The following is a 15,346-nucleotide window of genomic DNA, read 5'->3' as shown; positions in this document are numbered from 1 at the left end:
GGAGAGAATAGGCACCACCTGGGGGCAGATGTAGAGTGCCCAGCACAGGTGAGAATAGGCACCCCCTGGGGGCAGATGTAGAGTGCCCAGCACAGGTGAGAATAGGCACCACCTGGGGGCAGATGTAGAGTGCCCAGCACAGGTGAGAATAGGCACCCCCTGGGGGCAGATGTAGAGTGCCCAGCACAGGTGAGAATAGGCACCACCTGGGGACAGATGTAGTGTGCCGAGCACAGGTGAGAATAGGCACCACCTGGGGGCAGATATAGTGTGTTCAGCACAGGTGAGAATAGGCACCACCTGGGGGCAGATGTAGAGTGCCCAGCACAGGTGAGAATAGGCACCACCTGGGGGCAGATGTAATGTGTTCAGCACAGGTGAGAATAGGCACCACCTGGGGGCAGATGTACAGTGCCCAGCACAGGTGAGAATAGGCACCACCTGGGGGCAGATGTAGTGTGCCCAGCACAGGTGAGAATAGGCACCACCTGGGGACAGATGTAGTGTGCCCAGCACAGGTGAAAATAGGCACCACCTGGGGACAGATGTAGTGTGCCCAGCACAGGAGAGAATAGGCACCACCTGGGGGCAGATGTAGTGTACCCAGCACAGGTGAGAATAGGCACCCCCTGGGGGCAGATGTACAGTGCCCAGCACAGGTGAGAATAGGCACCACCTGGGGGCAGATGTAGAGTGCCCAGCACAGGTGAGAATAGGCACCCCCTGGGGGCAAATGTAGAGTGCCCAGCACAGGTGAGAATGGGCACCACCTGGGGGCAGATGTAGTGTGTTCAGCACAGGTGAGAATAGGCACCACCTGGGGACAGATGTAGTGTGCCGAGCACAGGTGAGAATAGGCACCACCTGGGGGCAGATGTAGAGTGCCCAGCACAGGTGAGAATGGGCACCACCTGGGGGCAGATGTAGAGTGCCCAGCACAGGTGAGAATAGGCACCACCTGGGGGCAGATGTAGAGTGCCCAGCACAGGTGAGAATAGGCACCCCCTGGGGGCAGATGTAGAGTGCCCAGCACAGGTGAGAATAGGCACCCCCTGGGGGCAGATGTAGAGTGCCCAGCACAGGTGAGAATAGGCACCCCCTGGGGGCAGATGTAGAGTGCCCAGCACAGGTGAGAATAGGCACCCCCTGGGGGCAGATGTAGAGTGCCCAGCACAGGTGAGAATAGGCACCACCTGGGGGCAGATGTAGTGTGTTCAGCACAGGTGAGAATAGGCACCACCTGGGGGCAGATGTAGAGTGCCCAGCACAGGTGAGAATAGGCACCCCCTGGGGGCAGATGTACAGTGCCCAGCACAGGTGAGAATAGGCACCACTTGGGGGCAGATGTAGAGTGCCCAGCACAGGTGAGAATAGGCACCCCCTGGGGGCAAATGTAGAGTGCCCAGCACAGGTGAGAATAGGCACCCCCTGGGGGCAAATGTAGAGTGCCCAGCACAGGTGAGAATGGGCACCACCTGGGGCAGATGTAGAGTGCCCAGCACAGGTGAGAATGGGCACCCCCTGGGGGCAGATGTAGAGTGTCCAGCACAGGTGAGAATAGGCACCCCCTGGGGGCAGATGTAGAGTGTCCAGCACAGGTGAGAATAGGCACCACCTGGGGACAGATGTAGTGTGCCCAGCACAGGTGAGAATAGGCACCACCTGGGGGCAGATGTAGAGTGTCCAGCACAGGAGAGAATAGGCACCACCTGGGGGCAGATGTAGAGTGCCCAGCACAGGTGAGAATAGGCACCACCTGGGGGAAGATGTAGAGTGCCCAGCACAGGTGAGAATAGGCACCACCTGGGGGCAGATGTAGTGTGTTCAGCACAGGAGAGAATAGGCACCACCTGGGGACAGATGTAGTGTGCCCAGCACAGGTGAGAATAGGCACCACCTGGGGGCAGATGTAGTGTGTTCAGCACAGGTGAGAATAGGCACCACCTGGGGGCAGATGTAGTGTGTTCAGCACAGGTGAGAATAGGCACAACCTGGGGGCAGATGTAGTGTGCCCAGCACAGGAGAGAATAGGCACCCCCTGGGGGCAGATGTAGTGTGCCCAGCACAGGTGAGAATAGGCACCACCTGGGGGCAGATGTAGTGTGTCCAGCACAGGTGAGAATAGGCACAACCTGAGGACAGATGTAGAGTGTCCAGCACAGGTGAGAATAGGCACCACCTGGGGGCAGATGTAGAGTGCCCAGCACAGGTGAGAATAGGCACCACCTGGGGGCAGATGTAGTGTGTTCAGCACAGGTGAGAATAGGCACCACCTGGGGGCAGATGTAGTGTGTTCAGCACAGGTGAGAATAGGCACCACCTGGGGGCAGATGTAGTGTGTTCAGCACAGGTGAGAATAGGCACAACCTGGGGGCAGATGTAGTGTGCCCAGCACAGGAGAGAATAGGCTCCCCCTGGGGGCAGATGTAGTGTGCCCAGCACAGGTGAGAATAGGCACCACCTGGGGGCAGATTTAGTGTGTTCAGCACAGGTGAGAATAGGCACAACCTGGGGACAGATGTAGAGTGTCCAGCACAGGTGAGAATAGGCACCACCTGGGGGCAGATGTAGTGTGCCCAGCACAGGTGAGAATAGGCACCCCCTGGGGGCAGATGTAGAGTGCCCAGCACAGGTGAGAATAGGCACCACCTGGGGGCAGATGTAGAGTGCCCAGCACAGGTGAGAATAGGCACCACCTGGGGCAGATGTAGTGTGCCCAGCACAGGTGAGAATAGGCACCACCTGGATGACAGATGTAGTGTGCCCAGCACAGGAGAGAATAGGCACCCCCTGGGGGCAGATGTAGAGTGCCCAGCACAGGTGAGAATAGGCACCACCTGGGGACAAATGTAGAGTGCCCAGCACAGGTGAGAATAGGCACCACCTGGGGGCAGATGTAGTGTGCCCAGCACAGGTGAGAATAGGCACCACCTGGGGGCAGATGTAGAGTGCCCAGCACAGGTGAGAATAGGCACCACCTGGGGCAGATGTAGAGTGCCCAGCACAGGTGAGAATAGGCACCACCTGGGGCAGATGTAGAGTGCCCAGCACAGGTGAGAATAGGCACCACCTGGGGGCAGATGTAGTGTGTTCAGCACAGGTGAGAATAGGCACCACCTGGGGGCAGATGTAGTGTGTTCAGCACAGGTGAGAATAGGCACCACCTGGGGGCAGATGTAGTGTGTTCAGCACAGGTGAGAATAGGCACAACCTGGGGGCAGATGTAGTGTGCCCAGCACAGGAGAGAATAGGCTCCCCCTGGGGGCAGATGTAGTGTGCCCAGCACAGGTGAGAATAGGCACCACCTGGGGGCAGATTTAGTGTGTTCAGCACAGGTGAGAATAGGCACAACCTGGGGACAGATGTAGAGTGTCCAGCACAGGTGAGAATAGGCACCACCTGGGGGCAGATGTAGTGTGCCCAGCACAGGTGAGAATAGGCACCCCCTGGGGGCAGATGTAGAGTGCCCAGCACAGGTGAGAATAGGCACCACCTGGGGGCAGATGTAGAGTGCCCAGCACAGGTGAGAATAGGCACCACCTGGGGCAGATGTAGTGTGCCCAGCACAGGTGAGAATAGGCACCACCTGGATGACAGATGTAGTGTGCCCAGCACAGGAGAGAATAGGCACCCCCTGGGGGCAGATGTAGAGTGCCCAGCACAGGTGAGAATAGGCACCACCTGGGGACAAATGTAGAGTGCCCAGCACAGGTGAGAATAGGCACCACCTGGGGGCAGATGTAGTGTGCCCAGCACAGGTGAGAATAGGCACCACCTGGGGGCAGATGTAGAGTGCCCAGCACAGGTGAGAATAGGCACCACCTGGGGCAGATGTAGAGTGCCCAGCACAGGTGAGAATAGGCACCACCTGGGGACAGATGTAGAGTGCCCAGCACAGGTGAGAATAGGCACCCCCTGGGGACAGATGTAGAGTGCCCAGCACAGGTGAGAATAGGCACCACCTGGGGGCAGATGTAGAGTGCCCAGCACAGGTGAGAATAGGCACCACCTGGGGCAGATGTAGAGTGCCCAGCACAGGTGAGAATAGGCACCACCTGGGGACAGATGTAGAGTGCCCAGCACAGGTGAGAATAGGCACCACCTGGGGACAGATGTAGAGTGCCTAGCACAGGTGAGAATAGGCACCACCTGGGGACAGATGTAGAGTGCCCAGCACAGGTGAGAATAGTCACCACCTGGGGGCAGATGTAGAGTGCCCAGCACAGGTGAGAATAGGCACCACCTGGGGGCAGATGTAGAGTGCCCAGCACAGGAGAGAATAGGCACCACCTGGGGGCAGATGTAGAGTGCCCAGCACAGGTGAGAATAGGCACCACCTGGGGGCAGATGTAGAGTTCCCAGCACAGGAGAGAATAGGCACCACCTGGGGGCAGATGTAGAGTGCCCAGCACAGGAGAGAATAGGCACCACCTGGGGGCAGATGTAGAGTGCTCAGTGAGGGTAAGGATGGGCACGTCTTTGGAGGACACGTGACAGACCCTCCACTAGCTCCCTCAGTCCTGTAGCATGTAGCCCCCTCCTCGCTATAGTAATGAATGAATGGAGACCCCTCCCACCTAGGGATTCCCCGCTCCACACAGAGCAGTGCCCGCACGCCGCCCCCGGGTCCACTGCTGGCACAGTCCGCTGCACGGCACACTGCGGGCGGGGCATAGTGCGGGGCTGCCCTGGCTGCTGGGCACTGTGAGGGGCAGGGCTGCTAGCCCGGGCTCCGCCGCCCTCTCTTCCTGCTCACTACTGCTTCACTTATCCCCCCCTCGCCATTTCCACCCCTGACAGCAGGAGCGCTGATTGGACAGGCTCAGGTACCAAGCCGCGAGGATTGGTTCTCCACTTGGTCACGTGGGCGGGGAGTCACGCGCTTTCCGGGAACCCGTCAGGAAGGAAATAAACAAAACAAAGCAGAAAGCATGGAGACCGTCCGAGGGGAAGAGCGGCGACGGCGGCAGAGAGGCGGCTGACAGGGCGCACCGAGCACGGGAGCGGACGGGTGAGCGCACGGGGCGCCTGTGGGGGCGGCAGAGGGGCCCTGGGCTGTAGCCGTGCCAGGGCTGCACGGCAGGGAGGCAGGTGAGGGGGGCGTGGTGCCCATCCACACACCGTGTCCTCCCGGGATAATGACCTCTACACACGGGGTGAGGGGGCCCGGGCGCTGTGCTGTCCGTGCAGGGGTGGCAGTGCAGGGGGTGTGTTGCTGGGCAGAGGGCTCTGCATGTCCAGGGGGTGTGCGCCGAGGGCGGAGCCGCGGCTTTTACATAAGCAGCCCTCCGTTCCTGGCCGCAGGTTTGCTGTGGGGGAGGAGGTGCAGCGGCGGCCGCGGCTCCCGCCCCTCACATTGAATGGAGAGGAGATTGTTTATGTGTCCGCTCACAGCAGCTTTGCTGGAAGGAAGAGGGCGGGAGCGAGGAGTTGAGTGACACTGCAGACTGACCATTCAGAGGCCTCGCTGCACGAGGCCGTCCAATCGGCTACCTTCATGGCTCTGACGTGGGTTAGGTTGTGTCTTTGCTGAAGCTGAGGCCATGTTGGCTGTGTACACCAGAAAGGGGTGTGTATGCAGGGCCCCTGTGTGCGTGGCTCCAGTGCAGCATGGCTGGCACACTGGCATCACCCTTCAGTGCTGCTATAGCCCTCCCCTGGGTACTGTGCATAGTCTGTAGGGCCAAACTTCTCAGCTGTGTACACCAGAAAGGGGTGTCTATGCAGGGCCCCTGTGTGTGTGGCTCCAGTGCACCCTGGCTGGCACACTGGCATCACCCCTTAGTGCTGGTATAGCCCTCCCCTGGTACTGTGCTTAGTCTGCAGGACCAAACATCTCAGCTGTCAGCACCAGAAAGGGGTGTGTGGCTCCAGTGCAGCCGGCTGGCACACTGGCATCACCCCTTAGTGCTGGTATAACCCTCCCCTGGGTACTGTGCATAGTCTGCAGGGTCAAACTTCTCAGCTGCCAGCACCAGAAAGGGGTGTGTATGCAGGGCCTCTGTGTGTGTGTGTGTGTGTGTGTGTGTGCACATGGCTGGCACACTGGCATCACGCCTCAGTGCTGGCATAGCCCTCCCCTGGGTACTGTGCATAGTCTGCAGGGCCAAACGTCTCAGCTGTCAGCACCAGAAAGGGGTGTGTATGCAGGGTCCCCTGTGTGTGTGGCTCCAGTACAGCATGGCTGGCACACTGGCATCACCCCTCACTGCTGGCATAGCCCTCCCCTGGGTACTGTGCATAGTCTGCAGGATCAAACCTCTGGGCTCTTGTCCTGCTGTTGGGGTATGTGCACAGCTGGGTCGCTCACTGGCATATCAATGCTTAGATTTTGGTAACAAGCTTTCTTTATGTAGTCTGTGTTGTGTGCTGGTCATGTAGGCGGTTTACTCGTCTTGTGTAATAAATATAGTAATTTTACATTTTAACGCCCTGATCCAAGTTTGCTGCGTGTTATTGTGTTGGACAGTGCACACGTGAAGCCTCAGTAATCCTAGTCAGGTAAGAGGGGTTTTCTAGTCATTATATAGGACATGTTTCCAGTGTTGGGCAGTTCTATTACATGTGTAGGAGCATGCGCCTGTCCAGAACCTGGATTTCCCAACTCTGACCTATAGGCTCTTGGTTTGTGACAGGCCGAGGCACTTTATCAAATTGAAGACTCACTTAGGCCGGGATCACACGTCCAAGCTCGGATCACAATACCTGGCCAAGCCGGCAAGTCTTCTGCATGCATGGTACTGCACGGTCGGAGACCTATGGGTCAGTCCAGGTAATGTGATCCAAGCTTGGACTGTATGTATCATTGATATGTGCCCTAGCCGTGCCAGGCTCTGACGTAACAAACTATTATCCTGTCCACATTACTGCACAAGTTTAGTAATATTATTGGATAGTATTAGCTGAAATTTCATGTTTGCATTTTTCTTTATTCAAGTGTCTTTTTTCCTAATATTTGGCTTCCAGTCACTCAGAATTGACTTTATATCTCCAGGTATAGAAGGTTAGGGATCTCTGGTAATAATTAGTGATGAGTGAGCACTACCATGCTCGGGAGCCCGGTACTCTTAACAAGCAGTTGACGCTCGGACGAGATTTACTCCTGTATCGCGTATAATGGAAGCCAATGGGGATAAATGCTTGCGCCCCCCCATTGACTTCCATTATAATCGATACTCGGCTTGAGCCTGTTTGAGCATCCAAGTGCTCACTACAAGTACCATGTATCTGAGTGCTCGCTCATCACTAGTAATAAGCCAATAGCCTGTAAGGCCGGTTTCTCACATCCATCTACAGTTGTGGCTAAACGTTTTTTGAGACTCAAGTTTTGGTTTTCACTTTTCACAGTGTTTTTAGATCTTTTAGTCAATGTTTTTATGGTTACTGACGTACAAATATAAGCCTTTAATACTTTTTTATATTATTATTGACATCAAGCTTATGTCTTTCCATAATATTTACTTTACACAATATTTAATATTTATTGTTGGCTCTTATTTTTCAAGATTTTTTGCAATTCTCCCTCACATGCTGAATACCAGCTTCTGGGCTAAATCCTGAGGGCACTTTCACACTTGCATTCAGCGGAGTCCGTCACTATGGAGAATAGCGCAGTCCGTTAACGCACTGCGCTATTCTCCATAGACTTGTATGGACAACGCACTGTAACGCAAGTGTCAGCGTTGCATCCGCTGGACGACGCAGTGTCGTTATTGACGCTGCGTCGGGCGGAAGAAACCCAGCATGTAGGATTTCCGTAGGATTTCACTGCACATGCTCTTTTTGTTATAAAAAAAACAACAACTTTATTTTGTCTCTCGGTGGCCGAACGTTCAGCTGAGCGCCCGCCCGCCGGCATGTGAGAACGCTTGGCCGCCGACATGCCCGGCCGCCAGCATGTGAGAGCGCTTGGCTGCCGCCTATTGAGAGTGATCAGCTGATCGTTAACAATAGTCTGCTGCCGGTAAACTGTAAAGAAGAAGAAAAAAAAAGCTTTCCGTTGTTTTGTACGATCCGTAGCATCCGTCACACAACGCAATGCTACGGAAGCCGTCCAACGCAAGTGTGAAACTAGTCTGACTGACGTTAGCCTTGGATTCAGTGATTGGAGTTTATCAAAATATCTGGGTTTTTGTTTCCCACCTGCTTTGTGAGGATTGAGATCTAGGCAGATTCCTGGCTGTTGACCCAAAATGTCCATGTTTAGACAACCCAGTCATTTATCACTTTTGACATATGATGTGATGGTTCATCATGCTGGAAAAAGCAACCAAATTAGTGCTGGATCATTGGGAGAAATTGCTGTTGATGTTTAGATATCATTCTTTACCTTTATTCATGACCGTGTTCTTAAAGAGACTCTGTCGGCACAGAATGACTGTTCAAACCAAGTACAGGTACTCGGTGCACCTTTGGCAGGACCAAACCTTTAAGTACACCTTCCAACTTGCATGTTTCCCATCTATCTCCACCCAGCCCCACTCTTATTTTATTAACAGCTTTGGCTTCATAGCCAGAGAAGGGCAGAAATAGATGGAAACAAGCTTTAGGGAAGGTGCATTGAGCGCATGTGCTTTGTTTGAAGAGTCATTTTGTGCTGACAGTCCTTTAAAGCAACCCCATACATGAATGGTCTCAGGATGCTTTGCGGTTGGCTTGACAGGACTCATAGTAGTGCACATGTATTTTTTATCTAGACAATCATTTTTCCAGATGTCCCAAACTGCATGAAGGGTTTTTGGGTTGTTTTTTTTTTTGGTTTTTTTTTCTCCCAGTCCTCTGCAGTCCAATCCCTGTACTTCTTGCAGACTGTCAGTTTGGCTTCTGTTCTTGATGCCAGACAAGCCTTTGGCTTGATTTGCGTGCAGATTCACTGAGGCCTATCTGCTGCCATCCGGAGCAAGCTCTACACTGGTGTTGAACTGATCCCATAGCTGAATCCTCCTTTGGAAACAGTCCTGACACTTACTAGACTTTCTTGGCTCTCAGACGTCGTCTTCGCAGAAATTTAACCACTGTCTTTGAATGGGGATTTTGTGATTTTAAATTAATTTTGATGACAAGGAATGATTTGGCAATTTGTGCAAATCATTGGATGACTTTTCATAACAATCTACAGTTAATGCAAATTCCCACTGTAAAAACAATGAAGCGTGAAAGTTTGTGAAAACCAAAATTTATTTTGGTCACAACTTTTGGCCACTACTGTACGACATGATTTCTGGACTTTCTGCGGGTCTCCTGACCCAAACTCAACAGCTTTATAGGCATCCGAGGCTTTTTACATTGACTGTGAAGCTGCTCTTCAGATCTGTGCGGTATTGATCAGTAGTGAACAGAGGACATTGTTAGAAATCTTGTAGGCTGCTGACAGATTGGAAGATTTTTTTTTTTTTTATTTTTTTTAACCTTTAATTCAGATGTTGTCTTTGAGACATTATTCACCAGGTTATAAGGATAGTTCACTTTTGAGCATTTTTTTTTTCGTTGCTACATTAACCCTTTAAGGAGCAGGGAATGTTTTGTTTTTGTACTTTTTTTTTTTTTCTCCATCTTCTTCCAAGAGCCATAATTTCTTCAGTTTTTTCCGTCAGCATAGCCTGAACCTTCTTGTTTTCCTATTTTATTTTTTTTCGGGAAGAGTTGTATATTTGAATGATGTCATTCTAAGTGGGATAGAAAGGCCAAAAATCTAATGCAGTTGTTTTTTGAGTGCTTGGTTTTTACAAGACTGTTCAGGTCAGTGCGACCAAACTTGCCTTTTTTTTCCTCTACCAAAACAAGCACGTGTGTGTGTGTGTGTGTGTGTGTGTATGTATATGTATGTATATATATATATATATATATATATATATATATATATATATATACATACATATACACACGCACACACATTATAATATTCACTAAACCTGTGCAAGTGTTAGTAGTGTGTGTTGATATTTTTACCGGTGTTACGTGACTGATTCCAACCAGATGGAGCACACTGCGTCCTATATGTTTGTCGAAAGTGGCTTTTACAATAGAAGTCGATGGAGCCACGTTCTGCCGTTTTCCAAGCTTACAGTGTCGGAGTGCAGTAATACGGCTGGTCAGGGCTTAAGCCGCATTGGCCACCAGAGAAAATGGCTGCATTAACATTTGCTCAGCCTTATGGATTGAAAAGTGAGAACTGAATGTTTTTCTGTTTTTAGAAACATTTTGTTTTTTAATTTAAGGTGACTTGAACCTGTGATTGTGTGATCACTTGTACTATATACTGCAATAATGTAGTATTGCAGTATATAGGACAAATCCTGGCCTTCTATGGAGCTCAGCCTGTGGGTGAGTACCAAGATGGCTACCAGAGGGCCTTTAATAGGCCAGTGGTTGCCATGGTAACTCATTGGCTTCCCACGACCATAACGTCAGGTTGCTAGATGATGAGCAAAAGTAAACTTTCTGTTCCTTATACACTTTCCATTAACTGCTGGAAAACAGGTTGAATGTACTGTCAGAATGGCGGTTTAATTATAGGTTGCCATGGTAGCAACCAATATGGCTGCACTTCCTTTTGTAATTCTTGAGAATATGTCGTGCTGTAGCAAAACAATAGGATGGTGTTTGGCTTTCTCTTGGATATACAACAGTAGTTTTCTGTGGAAATCCTTTTCAAACATAACTAGTATTCTAACAATGTTGCTTTTTTTGCATGAATTAAATGTGAATATATAAGACGTTGTAGCTCGTCCTCATGTTTCAGCCTATAGTTTTCTGTTACTATTCAGAAACCTCCTCTGTCACCAAGAAATAGGCTTTACAAGCAGTGCGACCATATTGGAAAGCCAGAATATGACTATACTGGGAATGTGAAATTAGTGATGACAGCTCTGCCATCTGATCAGAGCAATAAGGAAGGCAGACAAGTGCGGTCGGTCCCCAGCCACACCTCACCAGAGCAGGGACAGGGCGCAGGAATGATCAAAGGGCTGCACAGCTCTGCCCACACCTCATCACTGATAAGGTTCCTGGTGCCACCTGCCAAGTTTTCACAAAGGCTTTATGGCATTGTAATCAGACGGGTGGATCATACTCTCACATAAGGATATGGGTACCTTCAGAACTTCCTATTTTATACACTCAACTGCACGTATATTATGTTACAATTAGTAATTGTGGTTTGTGAAACACTTTACGTTGTCTGGCTATTACGGGCTTTTATTTATGGTGGGCAGCATGGTACCACAGTGGCTTTATCAAAAGACCAAACTTGAATATAGATGGATGCTCTTAGTTAATAGACCATTCATAAGTAAGTCCACCATAAAAATATTACACTTTATTATAAGTAATTATTATATATAAGCAGACAAACACAGAAACACACAATGTGCGTGTCAGGTGTGATTAATACACACTAGGTAGTGAGGTATAAGGGATCAATGTGCAGTGATGGAATATACACGGTATATATTACCTAATGTAGGGACTCCGGGGGGTATTACCTCTCCCTCCACTTGTTCCTACCTAACAATGGGGCTTTAAGCACCCTAGATGTGTGGTGCCCCCATTCCACAACGACTGTCCCTTTTGTCCCTAACTACCTTATAGGATACCCACCAGCAACCTCCATAAAGTGCAGTAACTCTGGCACACATAAACATACACATCAAAGAAGGTCTTTCATGTTATGCGAAATATATATATCCCTTCCTGGTGAGTTTTTTGAAACGGGTGACCGAGAATAATTAGATTATCCCTTATGATAAATACCTAAAATGTATAATTAATTAAAAAACAAATCCACATGAAATCAGAATAAACCTTTTCCCGTGTTAGGTCAATTAGGAACCAAAATTATTTATATTTGCCAAATACCAGAATAATGAGAGAGAGGGAATGTTTTAAAGCATTTTTATTAATTTCTGCAAAGTCAAAAGTCCATTTCATTAGCATTTGGTGCCATTGTCCTTAAACTGTATGACTTGGGTCAAACGTTTTGGATATCTTTCCACAAGCTTCTCACAATAGTAAGAATTTGGGTCCATTCCTCCTGACAGAACTGGTGTAACTGAGCCATGTTTGTTGGTCGCCTTGCTCGCATCGGCCTTTTGAGCTTTGCCCATACATTTTCAATAGGATGGAGATCAGGGCTTTGTGATGGCCACTCCAAAACATTGACTTTGTTATCCTTAAGCCACTTTGTAGCCAGTTTGGCAGTATGCTTCATGTCATTGTCCATTTGGAAGATTAATTTCTGCTGAAGCTTTAAGTTCCTGGCTGATGTCTTGAGAGATTGCTTCAGTATTGGCACATAATCTTCTTTTCTCATGATTCCATCTATTTTGTGAAGAATTGCACCAGTCCCTTCTGAGGCAAAACAACTTCACAACATGATGCTGCCGTCCCCATGTTTCACAGTTGGGATGGTGTTCTTAGGCTTCAAAGCTTCTCCCTTTTTCCTCCAAACGTAACGATGGTCATTATGGCCAAACAGTTCAATTTTAGTTTTGGCAGACCACGGGACATGTCTCCAAAAATTAAGGTCTTAGTTCCTGTGTGCATTTACAAACATTAATCTGGCTTTCTTTATGTTTCATTTGGAGTAATGGCTTCTTCTTGGCAGAGTGGCCTTTCAGCCCATGTTGATACAATCTTCATTTCACTGTGGATAATGACACAATCTTACCAGCTTCCACCAGCATCTTCACATGGTCTGCCTTTTGTTCTTGGGTTTATATGCACATGTCTGTCCAAAGCACATTAGGAATACCAACATTAAGTAATATATACCGTGTATATTCCATCACTGCACATTGATCCCTTACAACTGATCCCAAATACCTCACTACCTAGTGTGTATTAATCACACTTGACACGCACATTGTGTGTTTCTGTGTTTGTCTGATTTATATATTTTAATTACCTATAATAAAGTTTAATATTTTTATGGGTGGACTTACTTATGAATGGTCTATTACCACAGTGGCTTTGCAGTGCTGGGCTCCTGGGTTCAATTCCCACCAAGGACAACATCTGCAAGGAGTATGTATGCCCCCCGCCACACACACACACACACACACACACCTTTTTTTTTTTTTTTTTTTCGTGGATTTCCTTCCACACTCCAAAGAGATCCTGATAGGGAATTTAGATTAATGGGAAGAAGACTGAAAAGACAAAAGGCGCTAATAGGGTGCTAGCATTACAAAGGTTTATGGAATAAATATCAGCTGTGCCCACCTGATACAGTTGTGAAATAGTCACACCTGCTATTGGAAGCGTATCGGTTATGGCTGCAGCAGGCACCACGAGGAGTTGGCGTCTAAAGATCAAATAGAAGTGGACTCCCGCACTGTTGGATGTAACCATTAGTGCAGACCATCGTCTTACAACAGCGCGGGCGTCCTCTTCTATTTGACCGTTTGAAGGGAATTTAGATTGTGAGCCCCAATGGGGACAGTGATGATCTGTAAAGCGCTGTAGATAGAATGGCGTTATATAAGTGCATAAAATCAGAATTGTGGTGGGGTCAAGGAAACGGCTGATGCTTTTTTTCTCTTTTTCTTAACTTTTTGGTCATTTATTAATGCATCAAAGATCAGCTTCCCCTCATGTGGTATCTGGTCAAAATTCATTGCAGAAAAAGACAGAAATGAGTGAAGCTGAGATCACACAAGCAAATGCAAAATCGTCCTGTTATGCTAAGGAGAAAAAAAAAACATTTGTGTTTTTGTTTTTTGTTTGTGGTTTTTTTACATCTTTGTGCTGAGTGTCCGCATGTTCATTTTTCACATCCGTATGGCATTAATAAATTAATTAGACCATTTCTTATCTTTATGATTGTAATATACAGTTGGGTCCAGAAATATTTGGGCAGTGACCGAATCGTCTTGATTAGGCCTCTGCATGTCGCTATTTTTTTATTTTTTTTTTTTATTTAAAATGAAACAACTGAGAAGCAATTGAAGTGTAAACTTTTAGTTTACGGCTAAGAACACACGGCGAGAAAAACGGAGCAATGTAATAAAAAAAATCGGACTGAGAAAACAATCGCAGCATGCGATTTCCCATCATTCTGGTACTGGTTGATCTTAGTTTCATCTGTCCTGAGAATGCTTTTCCAGAACTAGGCAGCTTCTTTAGATGTTTTTGGCAAAGTCTTATCTGACCTTTCTAGTTTTAAGGCTCATTAATGAATTGCACCTTGTGGTGAACCCTCTGTATTTTCTATTATGAAGTCTTCCCTTTGTGGCTTTCTGGTAGACTTAGATACTGAAACGCCTACCGTATTTCCTGGAGAGTGTGCTTCACTTGAGTGCATGTTGTTCAAGAGTATTTCTTCACCATTATTTTTATTTTTTATCATGGAATAAATGGCGCTTTACATGTGAAAAGGGGTACATATAATGAGGACAATTACAATAATGATAAACAATACAAGGCACAGATAGGTACAGGATGTGAGAGGACCCTGCCCTTGAGGGCTCACCATCTACAAGGAAAGGATTCTGTGATCATCCACCACTATTGTTGTCTTCTGTAGATGTCCAGGTCTTTTTGATTCCCAAGCTCACAAGTGGTCATTTTTTTTTTTTTTGCAAAAAGTGCAAACTGTTGATTTGGCCACTGTTACCATTTCTTCCGTCTCTCTGATGGATTTATTCTTTTGTTTCAACCTAATGGTCTGTTTCTCCTCCATTTAGAGCTTCTTTGACCACATGTTGTGGGTTCACAGCAGCAGTTTCCAAATGCAAATGCCACACTTGGAATCAGCTCCAGACCTTTTACCTGCTTAATTGATGATAAATTAACGGGGAATAACCAATGCAGCCCATTAAAGAGCTTTTGAGATAATTGTCTAGTTAGTTTTGGTCCCTTGGGGCGAGGAATGACGCGCTCCCTTCCAACACACATTAGATCCCGCTGTTAGAGATTGACAAAAGGAGTTAACTAGTTGACAGGAGCAGGCGGATCTCTCATCTTCCCCCGCGCCTGTTAGCTGGACATGTTGGCTAAACAGATCAGCTGACAAGTACAAGAGAACATGCGGGCTCACCGAGCGAGCCTGCATTAGAGGGACAGACTCTTTCTATGACCTATTGGAATGTCATAGGTTGTGAAAGGGTTGAAGAGCTGTAATTCCTAAACCCTTACTCCAATTAGGATGTGTATACCCTCAAATTAAAGCTGAGTCTGCACATTAAGCCATTTTGATTATAGAATTGTATTTTGAATGTTTTGTTAAAATACCAAAACATGTCACTGTCCCAGTGGCTCAGTGGTTAGCACTGCAGTCTTGCAGGACTGTGGTCCTAGTTTCAAATCCGACCAAGGACAACATCTGGAGGAGTTTGTTTCTTCTCCC

At 48.3% G+C, this 15,346-nt stretch overlaps 1 protein-coding gene across 1 annotated transcript in view; it reads left to right on the top strand.

Moving 5' to 3' along the window:
• Positions 1-4,901: 4,901 nt before the first annotated feature.
• The window catches only part of CREBRF (CREB3 regulatory factor), a 38,290-nt gene continuing 27,845 nt past the window's right edge, over positions 4,902-15,346 (top strand). The window contains exon 1 of the mRNA XM_075344616.1: positions 4,902-5,011. The gene's annotated coding sequence lies outside the window, so the exon portion shown is untranslated. The remainder of the gene's footprint in view (positions 5,012-15,346) is intronic.

This window comes from Anomaloglossus baeobatrachus, chromosome 4 (assembly GCF_048569485.1).
Source record: "Anomaloglossus baeobatrachus isolate aAnoBae1 chromosome 4, aAnoBae1.hap1, whole genome shotgun sequence".
NCBI classification, from domain to species: Eukaryota; Metazoa; Chordata; class Amphibia; order Anura; family Aromobatidae; genus Anomaloglossus; species Anomaloglossus baeobatrachus.
Note: the sequence above shows the minus strand (reverse complement) of the source record. Positions and strands in the feature narration are given on the sequence as shown.